A 12,665-nucleotide genomic window follows, 5' to 3' on the forward strand; every position below is an offset into this window, starting at 1 on the left:
GTGCTGGCAGCTTTCCTGTGGCCGCTATCGCTGGACGTTTCCAATTTGGCATCCGGGCTCTGCCAGAGAGAGATACAGAGTGTTGCCCCATTACGAAGCAATGCTTTAGCAGAGCGCGAATGTCTGTGTGGCAGCGAATGCAGTTCCAAGGGACAGTGAAAACCAGCTACAGCTTTCAGTGCTGGCAGCTTTCCTGTGGCCGCTATCGCTGGACGTTTCCAATTTGGCATCCGGGCTCTGCCAGAGAGAGATACAGAGTGTTGCCCCATTACGAAGCAATGCTTTAGCAGAGCGCGAATGTCTGTGTGGCAGCGAATGCAGTTCCAAGGGACAGTGAAAACCAGCTACAGCTTTCAGTGCTGGCAGCTTTCCTGTGGCCGCTATGGCTGGACGTTTCCAATTTGGCAGCCGGGCTCTGCCAGAGAGAGATACAGATTGTTGCCCCATTACGAAGCAATGCTTTAGCAGAGCGCGAATATCTGTGTGGCAGCGAATGCAGTTCCAAGGGACAGTGAAAACCAGCTACAGCTTTCAGTGCTGGCAGCTTTCCTGTGGCCGCTATCGCTGGACGTTTCCAATTTGGCATCCGGGCTCTGCCAGAGAGAGATACAGATTGTTGCCCCATTACGAAGCAATGCTTTAGCAGAGCGCGAATGTCTGTGTGGCAGCGAATGCAGTTCCAAGGGACAGTGAAAACCAGCTACAGCTTTCAGTGCTGGCAGCTTTCCTGTGGGAGTAATCTCTGGACGTTTCCAATTTGACTGCCAGGCTCTGGGAGAGAGTCATACAGACTGTTGCCCCATTACCAAGCAAAGCTTTAGCAGAGCGCGAATATCTGTTTGGCAGCGAATGCAGTTCCAAGGGACAGTGAAAACCAGCTACAGCTTTCAGTGCTGGCAGCTTTCCTGTGGCCGCTATGGCTGGACGTTTCCAATTTGGCAGCCGGGCTCTGCCAGAGAGAGATACAGAGTGTTGCCCCATTACGAAGCAAAGCTTTAGCACAGCGCGAATGTCTGTGTGGCAGCAAATGCAGTTCCAAGAGACAGTGAAAACCAGCTACAGCTTTCAGTGCTGGCAGCTTTCCTGTGGGCGCAGTCTGTGGACGTTTCCAATTTCACTGCCGGGCTCTGGGAGAGAGTCATACAGAGTGTTGCCCCATTACCAAGCAAAGCTTTAGCAGAGCGCGAATGTCTGTGTGGCAGCGAATGCAGTTCCAAGGGACAGTGAAAACCAGCTACAGCTTTCAGTGCTGGCAGCTTTCCTGTGGCCGCTATCGCTGGACGTTTCCAATTTGGCATCCAGGCTCTGCCAGAGAGAGATAAAGAGTATTGTCCCATTACGAAGCAATGCTTTAGCAGAGCGCGAATGTCTGTTTGGCATCGAATGCAGTTCCAAGGGACAGTGAAAACCAGCTACAGCTTTCAGTGCTCGCAGCTTTCCTGTGGGCGCAATCTCTGGACGTTTCCAATTTGACTGCCGGGCTCTGGGAGAGAGTCATACATATTGTTGCCCCATTACCTAGCAAAGCTTTAGCAGAGCGCGAATGTCTGTGTGGCAGCGAATGCAGTTCCAAGGGACAGTGAAAACCAGCTACAGCTTTCAGTGCTGGCAGCTTTCCTGTGGCCGCTATGGCTGTACGTTTCCAATGTGGCAGCCGGGCTCTGCCAGAGAGAGATACAGAGTGTTGCCCCATTACCAAGAAAAGCTTTAGCAGAGCGCGAATGTCTGTGTGGCAGCAAATGCAGTTCCAAGGGACAGTGAAAACCAGCTACAGCTTTCAGTGCTGGCAGCTTTCCTGTGGGAGCAATCTCTGGACGTTTCCAATTTGACTGCCGGGCTCTGGGAGAGAGTCATACAGAGTGTTGCCCCATTACCTAGCAAAGCTTTAGCAGAGCGCAAATGTCTGTGAGGCAGCGAATGCAGTTCCAAGGGACAGTGAAAACCCGCTACAGCTTTCAGTGCTGGCAGCTTTCCTGTGGCCACTATGGCTGCACGTTTGCAGTTTGGCAGCCGGGCTCTGCCAGAGAGAGATACAGAGTGTTGCCCCATTACGAAGCAAAGCTTTAGCAGAGCGCGAATGTCTGTGTGGCAGCGAATGCAGTTCCAAGGGACAGTGAAAACCAGCTACATCTTTCAGTGCTGGCAGCTTTCCTGTGGCCGCTATCGCTGGACGTTTCCAATTTGGCATCCGGGCTCTGCCAGAGAGAGATACAGAGTGTTGCCCCATTACGAAGCAATGCTTTAGCAGAGTGCAAATGTCTGTGTGGCAGCGAATGCAGTTCCAAGGGACAGTGAAAACCAGCTACAGCTTTCAGTGCTGGCAGCTTTCCTGTGGCCGCTATCGCTGGACGTTTCCAATTTGGCAGCCGGGCTCTGCCAGAGAGAGATACAGAGTTTTGCCCCATTACCAAGAAAAGCTTTAGCAGAGCGCGAATGTCTGTGTGGCAGCACATGCAGTTCCAAGAGACAGTGAAAACCAGCTACAGCTTTCAGTGCTGGCAGCTTTCCTGTGGGCGCAATCTCTGGACGTTTCCAATTTGGCAGCCGGGCTCTGCCAGAGAGAGATACAGAGTGTTGCTCCATTACCTAGCAAAGCTTCAGCAGACCGCGAATGTCTGTGTGGCAGCGAATGCAGTTCCAAGGGACAGTGAAAACCAGCAACAGCTTTCAGTGCTGGCAGCTTTCCTGTGGCCGCTATGGCTGTACGTTTCCAATTTGGCAGCCGGGCTCTGCCAGAGAGAGATACAGAGTGTTGCCCCATTACCAAGAAAAGCTTTAGCAGAGCGCGAATGTCTGTGTGGCAGCAAATGCAGTTCCAAGAGACAGTGAAAACCAGCTACAGCTTTCAGTTCTGGCAGCTTTCCTGTGGCGCAATCTCTGGACGTTTCCAATTTACTGCCGGGCTCTGGGAGAGAGAGATACAGAGTGTTGCCCCATTACCTAGCAAATCTTTAGCAGAGCGCAAATGTCTGTGAGGCAGCGAATGCAGTTCCAAGGGACAGTGAAAACCAGCTACAGCTTTCAGTGCTGGCAGCTTTCCTGTGGCCACTATGGCTGCACGTTTGCAGTTTGGCAGCCGAGCTCTGCCAGAGAGAGATACAGAGTGTTGCCCCATTACGAAGCAAAGCTTTAGCAGAGCGCGAATGTCTGTGTGGCAGCGAATGCAGTTCCAAGGGACAGTGAAAACCAGCTACATCTTTCAGTGCTGGCAGCTTTCCTGTGGCCGCTATCGCTGGACGTTTCCAATTTGGCATCCGGGCTCTGCCAGAGAGAGATACAGAGTGTTGCCCCATTACGAAGCAATGCTTTAGCAGAGTGCAAATATCTGTGTGGCAGCGAATGCAGTTCCAAGGGACAGTGAAAACCAGCTACAGCTTTCAGTGCTGGCAGCTTTCCTGTGGGCGCAATCTCTGGACGTTTCCAATTTCACTGCGGGGCACTGGGAGACAGTCATACAGAGTGTTGCCTCATTACCTAGCAAAGCTTTTGTAGAGTGCGAATGTCTGTGTGGCAGCGAATGCAGTTCCAAGGGACAGTGAAAACCAGCTACAGCTTTCAGTGCTGGCAGCTTTCCTGTAGGCACAGTCTCTGGACGTTTCCAATTTCACTGCCGGGCTCTGGGAGAGAGTCATACAGAGTGTTGCCTCATTACCTAGCAAACTTTTTGTAGAGCGCGAATGTCTGTGTGGCGGCAAATGCAGTTCCAAGGGACAGTGAAAACCAGCTACAGCTTTCAGTGCTGGCAGCTTTCCTGTGGCCGCTATCTCTGGACGTTTCCAATTTGGCATCCGGGCTCTGCCAGAGAGAGATACAGAGTGTTGCCCCATTACGAAGCAATGCTTTAGCAGAGCGCGAATGTCTGTGTGGCAGCGAATGCAGTTCCAAGGGACAGTGAAAACCAGCTACAGCTTTCAGTGCTGGCAGCTTTCCTGTGGGCACAGTCTCTGGATGTTTCCAATTTCACTGCCGGGCTCTGGGAGAGAGTCATACAGAGTGTTGCCTCATTACGAAGCAATGCTTTAGCAGAGCGCGAATGTCTGTGTGGCAGCGAATGCAGTTCCAAGGGACAGTGAAAACCAGCTACAGCTTTCAGTGCTGGCAGCTTTCCTGTGGCCGCTATGGCTGGACGTTTCCAATTTGGCATACGGGCTCTGCCAGAGAGAGATACAGAGTGTTGCCCCATTACGAAGCAAGGCTTTAGCAGAGCGCGAATGTCTGTGTGGCAGCGAATGCAGTTCCAAGGGACAGTGAAAACCAGCTACAGCTTTCAGTGCTGGCAGCTTTCCTGTGGCCGCTATGGCTGGACGTTTCCAATTTGGCAGCCGGGCTCTGCCAGAGAGAGATACAGAGTGTTGCCCCATTACGAAGCAAAGCTTTAGCACAGCGCGAATGTCTGTGTGGCAGCAAATGCAGTTCCAAGAGACAGTGAAAACCAGCTACAGCTTTCAATGCTGGCAGCTTTCCTGTGGGCGCAGTCTGTGGACGTTTCCAATTTCACTGCCGGGCTCTGGGAGAGAGTCATACAGAGTGTTGCCCCATTACCAAGCAAAGCTTCAGCAGACCGCGAATGTCTGTGTGGCAGCGAATGCAGTTCCAAGGGACAGTGAAAACCAGCAACAGCTTTCAGTGCTGGCAGCTTTCCTGTGGGCACAGTCTCTGGACGTATCCAATTTCACTGCCGGGCTCTGGGAGAGAGAGATACAGAGTGTTGCCTCATTACCTAGCAAAGCTTTTGTAGAGCGCGAATGTCTGTGTGGCAGCAAATGTAGTTCCAAGGGACAGTGAAAACCAGCTACAGCTTTCAGTGCTGGCAGCTTTCCTGTGGCCGCTATCGCTGGACGTTTCCAATTTGGCATCCGGGCTCTGCCAGAGAGAGATACAGAGTGTTGCCCCATTACGAAGCAATGCTTTAGCAGAGCGCCAATGTCTCTGTGGCAGCGAATGCAGTTCCAAGGGACAGTGAAAACCAGCTACAGCTTTCAGTGCTGGCAGCTTTCCTGTGGCCACTATGGCTGGACGTTTCCAATTTGGCAGCCAGGCTCTGCCAGAGAGAGATACAGAGTGTTGCCCCATTACCAAGAAAAGCTTTAGCAGAGCGCGAATGTCTGTGTGGCAGCAAATGCAGTTCCAAGAGACAGTGAAAACCAGCTACAGCTTTCAGTGCTGGCAGCTTTCCTGTGGGCACAGTCTCTGGATGTTTCCAATTTCACTGCCGGGCTCTGGGAGAGAGTCATACAGAGTGTTGCCCCATTACCTAGCAAAGCTTTAGCAGAGCGCAAATGTCTGTGAGGCAGCGAATGCAGTTCCAAGGGACAGTGAAAACCAGCTACAGCTTTCAGTGCTGGCAGCTTTCCTGTGGCCGCTATGGCTGGACGTTTGCAATTTGGCAGCCGAGCTCTGCCAGAGAGAGATACAGATTGTTGCCCCATTACCAAGCAAAGCTTTAGCAGAGCGCGAATGTCTGTGTGGCAGCGAATGCAGTTCCAAGGGACAGTGAAAACCAGCTACAGCTTTCAGTGCTGGCAGCTTTCCTGTGGCCGCTATCGCTGGACGTTTCCAATTTGGCATCCGGGCTCTGCCAGAGAGAGATACAGAGTGTTGCCCCATTACGAAGCAATGCTTTAGCAGAGCGCGAATGTCTGTGTGGCAGCGAATGCAGTTCCAAGGGACAGTGAAAACCAGCTACAGCTTTCAGTGCTGGCAGCTTTCCTGTGGCCGATATGGTTGGACGTTTCCAATTTGGCAGCCAGGCTCTGGGAGAGAGTCATACAGACTGCTGCCCCATTACCAAGCAAAGCTTTAGCAGAGCGCGAATGTCTGTGTGGCAGCGAATGCAGTTCCAAGTGACAGTGAAAACCAGCTACAGCTTTCAGTGCTGGCAGCTTTCCTGTGGCCGCTATGGCTGGACGTTTGCAATTTGGCAGCCAGGCTCTGCCAGACAGAGATACAGAGTGTTGCCCCATTACCAAGCAAAGCTTTAGCAGAGCGCGAATGTCTGTGTGGCAGCAAATGCAGTTCCAAGAGACAGTGAAAACCAGCTACAGCTTTCAGTACTGGCAGCTTTCCTGTGGGCACAGTCTCTGGATGTTTCCAATTTCACTGCCGGGCTCTGGGAGAGAGTCATACAGAGTGTTGCCCCATTACCTAGCAAAGCTTTAGCAGAGCGCAAATGTCTGTGAGGCAGCGAATGCAGTTCCAAGGGACAGTGAAAACCAGCTACAGCTTTCAGTGCTGGCAGCTTTCCTGTGGCCGCTATGGCTGGACGTTTGCAATTTGGCAGCCGAGCTCTGCCAGAGAGAGATACAGATTGTTGCCCCATTACCAAGAAAAGCTTTAGCAGAGCGCGAATGTCTGTGTGGCAGCGAATGCAGTTCCAAGGGACAGTGAAAACCAGCTACAGCTTTCAGTGCTGGCAGCTTTCCTGTGGCCGCTATCGCTGGACGTTTCCAATTTGGCATCCGGGCTCTGCCAGAGAGAGATACAGAGTGTTGCCCCATTAAGAAGCAATGGTTTAGCAGAGCGCGAATGTCTGTGTGGCAGCGAATGCAGTTCCAAGGGACAGTGAAAACCAGCTACAGCTTTCAGTGCTGGCAGCTTTCCTGTGGGCGCAATCTCTGGACGTTTCCAATTTGACTGCCAGGCTCTGGGAGAGAGTCATACAGACTGTTGCCCCATTACCAAGCAAAGCTTTAGCAGAGCGCGAATGTCTGTGTGGCAGCGAATGCAGTTCCAAGGGACAGTGAAAACCAGCTACAGCTTTCAGTGCTGGCAGCTTTCCTGTGGGCACAGTCTCTGGACGTATCCAATTTCACTGCCGGGCTCTGGGAGAGAGAGATACAGAGTGTTGCCTCATTACCTAGCAAAGCTTTTGTAGAGCGCGAATATCTGTGTGGCAGCGAATGCAGTTCCAAGGGACAGTGAAAACCAGCTACAGCTTTCAGTGCTGGCAGCTTTCCTGTGGCCGCTATGGCTGGACGTTTCCAATTTGGCAGCCGGGCTCTGCCAGAGAGAGATACAGAGTGTTGCCCCATTACGAAGCAATGCTTTAGCAGAGCACGAATGTCTGTGTGGCAGCGAATGCAGTTCCAAGGGACAGTGAAAACCAGCTACAGCTTTCAGTGCTGGCAGCTTTCCTGTGGCCGCTATCGCTGGAGGTTTCCGATTTCGCATCCGGGCTCTGCCAGAGAGAGATACAGAGTGTTGCCCCATTACGAAGCAATGCTTTAGCAGAGCGCGAATGTCTGTGTGGCAGCGAATGCAGTTCCAAGGGACAGTGAAAACCAGCTACAGCTTTCAGTGCTGGCAGCTTTCCTGTGGGCGCTATCGCTGGACGTTTCCGATTTCGCATCCGGGCTCTGCCAGAGAGAGATACAGAGTGTTGCCCCATTACGAAGCAATGCTTTAGCAGAGCGCGAATGTCTGTGTGGCAGCGAATGCAGTTCCAAGGGACAGTGAAAACCAGCTACAGCTTTCAGTGCTGGCAGCTTTCCTGTGGCCGCTATGGCTGGACGTTTCCAATTTGGCAGCCGGGCTCTGCCAGAGAGAGATACAGAGTGTTGCCCCATTACCAAGAAAAGCTTTAGCAGAGCGCGAATGTCTGTGTGGCAGCGAATGCAGTTCCAACGGACAGTGAAAACCAGCTACAGCTTTCAGTGCTGGCAGCTTTCTTATGGCCGCTATGGCTGGACGTTTCCAATTTGGCATACGGGCTCTGCCAGAGAGAGATACAGAGTGTTGCCCCATTACGAAGCAATGCTTTAGCAGAGCGCGAATGTCTGTGTGGCAGCGAATGAAGTTCCAAGGGACAGTGAAAACCAGCTACAGCTTTCAGTGCTGGCAGCTTTCCTGTGGCCGCTATCGCTGGACTTTTCCAATTTGGCATCCGGGCTCTGCCAGAGAGAGATACAGAGTGTTGCCCCATTACCAAGCAAAGCTTTAGCAGAGCACGAATGTCTGTGTGGCAGCAAATGCAGTTCCAAGAGACAGTGAAAACCAGCTACAGCTTTCAGTGCTGGCAGCTTTCCTGTGGCCGCTATGGCTGGACGTTTCCAATTTGGCAGCCGGGCTCTGCCAGAGAGAGATACAGAGTGTTGCCCCATTACCAAGCAAAGCTTTAGCAGAGCACGAATGTCTGTGTGGCAGCAAATGCAGTTCCAAGAGACAGTGAAAACCAGCTACAGCTTTCAGTGCTGGCAGCTTTCCTGTGGCTGATATGGCTGGACGTTTCCAATTTGGCAGCCGGGCTCTGCCAGAGAGAGATACAGAGTGTTGCCCCATTACCAAGCAAAGCTTTAGCAGAGCACGAATGTCTGTGTGGCAGCAAATGCAGTTCCAAGAGACAGTGAAAACCAGCTACAGCTTTCAGTGCTGGCAGCTTTCCTGTGGGCACAGTCTCTGGACGTATCCAATTTCACTGCCGGGCCCTGGGAGAGAGAGATACAGAGTGTTGCCTCATTACCTAGCAAACTTTTTGTAGAGCGCGAATGTCTGTGTGGCGGCAAATGCAGTTCCAAGGGACAGTGAAAACCAGCTACAGCTTTCAGTGCTGGCAGCTTTCCTGTGGCCGCTATCTCTGGACGTTTCCAATTTGGCATCCGGGCTCTGCCAGAGAGAGATACAGAGTGTTGCCCCATTACGAAGCAATGCTTTAGCAGAGCGCGAATGTCTGTGTGGCAGCGAATGCAGTTCCAAGGGACAGTGAAAACCAGCTACAGCTTTCAGTGCTGGCAGCTTTCCTGTGGGCACAGTCTCTGGATGTTTCCAATTTCACTGCCGGGCTCTGGGAGAGAGTCATACAGAGTGTTGCCTCATTACGAAGCAATGCTTTAGCAGAGCGCGAATGTCTGTGTGGCAGCGAATGCAGTTCCAAGGGACAGTGAAAACCAGCTACAGCTTTCAGTGCTGGCAGCTTTCCTGTGGCCGCTATGGCTGGACGTTTCCAATTTGGCATACGGGCTCTGCCAGAGAGAGATACAGAGTGTTGCCCCATTACGAAGCAAGGCTTTAGCAGAGCGCGAATGTCTGTGTGGCAGCGAATGCAGTTCCAAGGGACAGTGAAAACCAGCTACAGCTTTCAGTGCTGGCAGCTTTCCTGTGGCCGCTATGGCTGGACGTTTCCAATTTGGCAGCCGGGCTCTGCCAGAGAGAGATACAGAGTGTTGCCCCATTACGAAGCAAAGCTTTAGCACAGCGCGAATGTCTGTGTGGCAGCAAATGCAGTTCCAAGAGACAGTGAAAACCAGCTACAGCTTTCAATGCTGGCAGCTTTCCTGTGGGCGCAGTCTGTGGACGTTTCCAATTTCACTGCCGGGCTCTGGGAGAGAGTCATACAGAGTGTTGCCCCATTACCAAGCAAAGCTTCAGCAGACCGCGAATGTCTGTGTGGCAGCGAATGCAGTTCCAAGGGACAGTGAAAACCAGCAACAGCTTTCAGTGCTGGCAGCTTTCCTGTGGGCACAGTCTCTGGACGTATCCAATTTCACTGCCGGGCTCTGGGAGAGAGAGATACAGAGTGTTGCCTCATTACCTAGCAAAGCTTTTATAGAGCGCGAATGTCTGTGTGGCAGCGAATGCAGTTCCAAGGGACAGTGAAAACCAGCTACAGCTTTCAGTGCTGGCAGCTTTCCTGTGGGAGTAATCTCTGGACGTTTCCAATTTGACTGCCAGGCTCTGGGAGAGAGTCATACAGACTGTTGCCCCATTACCAAGCAAAGCTTTAGCAGAGCGCGAATATCTGTTTGGCAGCGAATGCAGTTCCAAGGGACAGTGAAAACCAGCTACAGCTTTCAGTGCTGGCAGCTTTCCTGTGGGCACAATCTCTGGACGTTTCCAATTCCACTGCTGGGCTCTGGGAGAGAGTCATACAGACTGTTGCCCCATTACCAAGCAATGCTTCAGCAGAGCGCGAATGTCTGTGTGGCAGCGAATGCAGTTCCAAGGGACAGTGAAAACCAGCTACAGCTTTCAGTGCTGGCAGCTTTCCTGTGGCCGCTATGGCTGGACGTTTCCAATTTGGCAGCCGGGCTCTGCCAGAGAGAGATACAGAGTGTTGCCCCATTACGAAGCAAAGCTTTAGCACAGCGCGAATGTCTGTGTGGCAGCAAATGCAGTTCCAAGAGACAGTGAAAACCAGCTACAGCTTTCAATGCTGGCAGCTTTCCTGTGGGCGCAGTCTGTGGACGTTTCCAATTTCACTGCCGGGCTCTGGGAGAGAGTCATACAGAGTGTTGCCCCATTACCTAGCAAAGCTTTAGCAGAGCGCGAATGTCTGTGTGGCAGCGAATGCAGTTCCAAGGGACAGTGAAAACCAGCAACAGCTTTCAGTGCTGGCAGCTTTCCTGTGGGCACAGTCTCTGGACGTATCCAATTTCACTGCCGGGCTCTGGGAGAGAGAGATACAGAGTGTTGCCTCATTACCTAGCAAAGCTTTTATAGAGCGCGAATGTCTGTGTGGCAGCGAATGCAGTTCCAAGGGACAGTGAAAACCAGCTACAGCTTTCAGTGCTGGCAGCTTTCCTGTGGGAGTAATCTCTGGACGTTTCCAATTTGACTGCCAGGCTCTGGGAGAGAGTCATACAGACTGTTGCCCCATTACCAAGCAAAGCTTTAGCAGAGCGCGAATATCTGTTTGGCAGCGAATGCAGTTCCAAGAGACAGTGAAAACCAGCTACAGCTTTCAATGCTGGCAGCTTTCCTGTGGGCGCAGTCTGTGGACGTTTCCAATTTGGCAGCCGGGCTCTGCCAGAGAGAGATACAGAGTGTTGCCCCATTACGAAGCAAAGCTTTAGCACAGCGCGAATGTCTGTGTGGCAGCAAATGCAGTTCCAAGAGACAGTGAAAACCAGCTACAGCTTTCAATGCTGGCAGCTTTCCTGTGGGCGCAGTCTGTGGACGTTTCCAATTTCACTGCCGGGCTCTGGGAGAGAGTCATACAGAGTGTTGCCCCATTACCAAGCAAAGCTTTAGCAGATCGCGAATGTCTGTGTGGCAGCGAATGCAGTTCCAAGGGACAGTGAAAACCAGCTACAGCTTTCAGTGCTGGCAGCTTTCCTGTGGGCACAGTCTCTGGACGTATCCAATTTCACTGCCGGGCTCTGGGAGAGAGAGATACAGAGTGTTGCCTCATTACCTAGCAAAGCTTTTATAGAGCGCGAATGTCTGTGTGGCAGCGAATGCAGTTCCAAGGGACAGTGAAAACCAGCTACAGCTTTCAGTGCTGGCAGCTTTCCTGTGGCCGCTATGGCTGGACGTTTCCAATTTGGCAGCCGGGCTCTGCCAGAGAGAGATACAGAGTGTTGCCCCATTACCAAGAAAAGCTTTAGCAGAGCGCGAATGTCTGTGTGGCAGCGAATGCAGTTCCAAGGGACAGTGAAAACCAGCTACAGCTTTCAGTGCTGGCAGCTTTCCTGTGGGCGCAATCTCTGGACGTTTCCAATTTGACTGCCAGGCTCTGGGAGAGAGTCATACAGACTGTTGCCCCATTACCAAGCAAAGCTTTAGCAGAGCGCGAATGTCTGTGTGGCAGCGAATGCAGTTCCAAGGCACAGTGAAAACCAGCTACAGCTTTCAGTGCTGGCAGCTTTCCTGTGGGCACAGTCTCTGGACGTATCCAATTTCACTGCCGGGCCCTGGGAGAGAGAGATACAGAGTGTTGCCTCATTACCTAGCAAACTTTTTGTAGAGCGCGAATATCTGTGTGGCAGCGAATGCAGTTCCAAGGGACAGTGAAAACCAGCTACAGCTTTCAGTGCTGGCAGCTTTCCCGTGGCCGCTATCTCTGGACGTTTCCAATTTGGCATCCGGGCTCTGCCAGAGAGAGATACAGAGTGTTGCCCCATTACGAAGCAATGCTTTAGCAGAGCGCGAATGTCTGTGTGGCAGCGAATGCAGTTCCAAGGGACAGTGAAAACCAGCTACAGCTTTCAGTGCTGGCAGCTTTCCTGTGGGCACAGTCTCTGGATGTTTCCAATTTCACTGCCGGGCTCTGGGAGAGAGTCATACAGAATGTTGCCTCATTACGAAGCAATGCTTTAGCAGAGCGCGAATGTCTGTGTGGCAGCGAATGCAGTTCCAAGGGACAGTGAAAACCAGCTACAGCTTTCAGTGCTGGCAGCTTTCCTGTGGCCGCTATCGCTGGACTTTTCCAATTTGGCATCCGGGCTCTGCCAGAGAGAGATACAGAGTGTTGCCCCATTACGAAGCAATGCTTTAGCAGAGCGCGAATGTCTGTGTGGCAGCGAATGCAGTTCCAAGGGACAGTGAAAACCAGCTACAGCTTTCAGTGCTGGCAGCTTTCCTGTGGCCGCTATCGCTGGACGTTTCCAATTTGGCATCCGGGCTCTGCCAGAGAGAGATACAGAGTGTTGCCCCATTACGAAGCAATGCTTTAGCAGAGCGCGAATGTCTGTGTGGCAGCGAATGCAGTTCCAAGGGACAGTGAAAACCAGCTACAGCTTTCAGTGCTGGCAGCTTTCCTGTGGCCGCTATGGCTGGACGTTTCCAATTTGGCAGCCGGGCTCTGCCAGAGAGAGATACAGATTGTTGCCCCATTACGAAGCAATGCTTTAGCAGAGCGCGAATATCTGTGTGGCAGCGAATGCAGTTCCAAGGGACAGTGAAAACCAGCTACAGCTTTCAGTGCTGGCAGCTTTCCTGTGGCCGCTATC

Source organism: Mycteria americana, chromosome 2, assembly GCF_035582795.1.
Source record: "Mycteria americana isolate JAX WOST 10 ecotype Jacksonville Zoo and Gardens chromosome 2, USCA_MyAme_1.0, whole genome shotgun sequence".
In the NCBI taxonomy this organism is placed as follows: Eukaryota; Metazoa; Chordata; class Aves; order Ciconiiformes; family Ciconiidae; genus Mycteria; species Mycteria americana.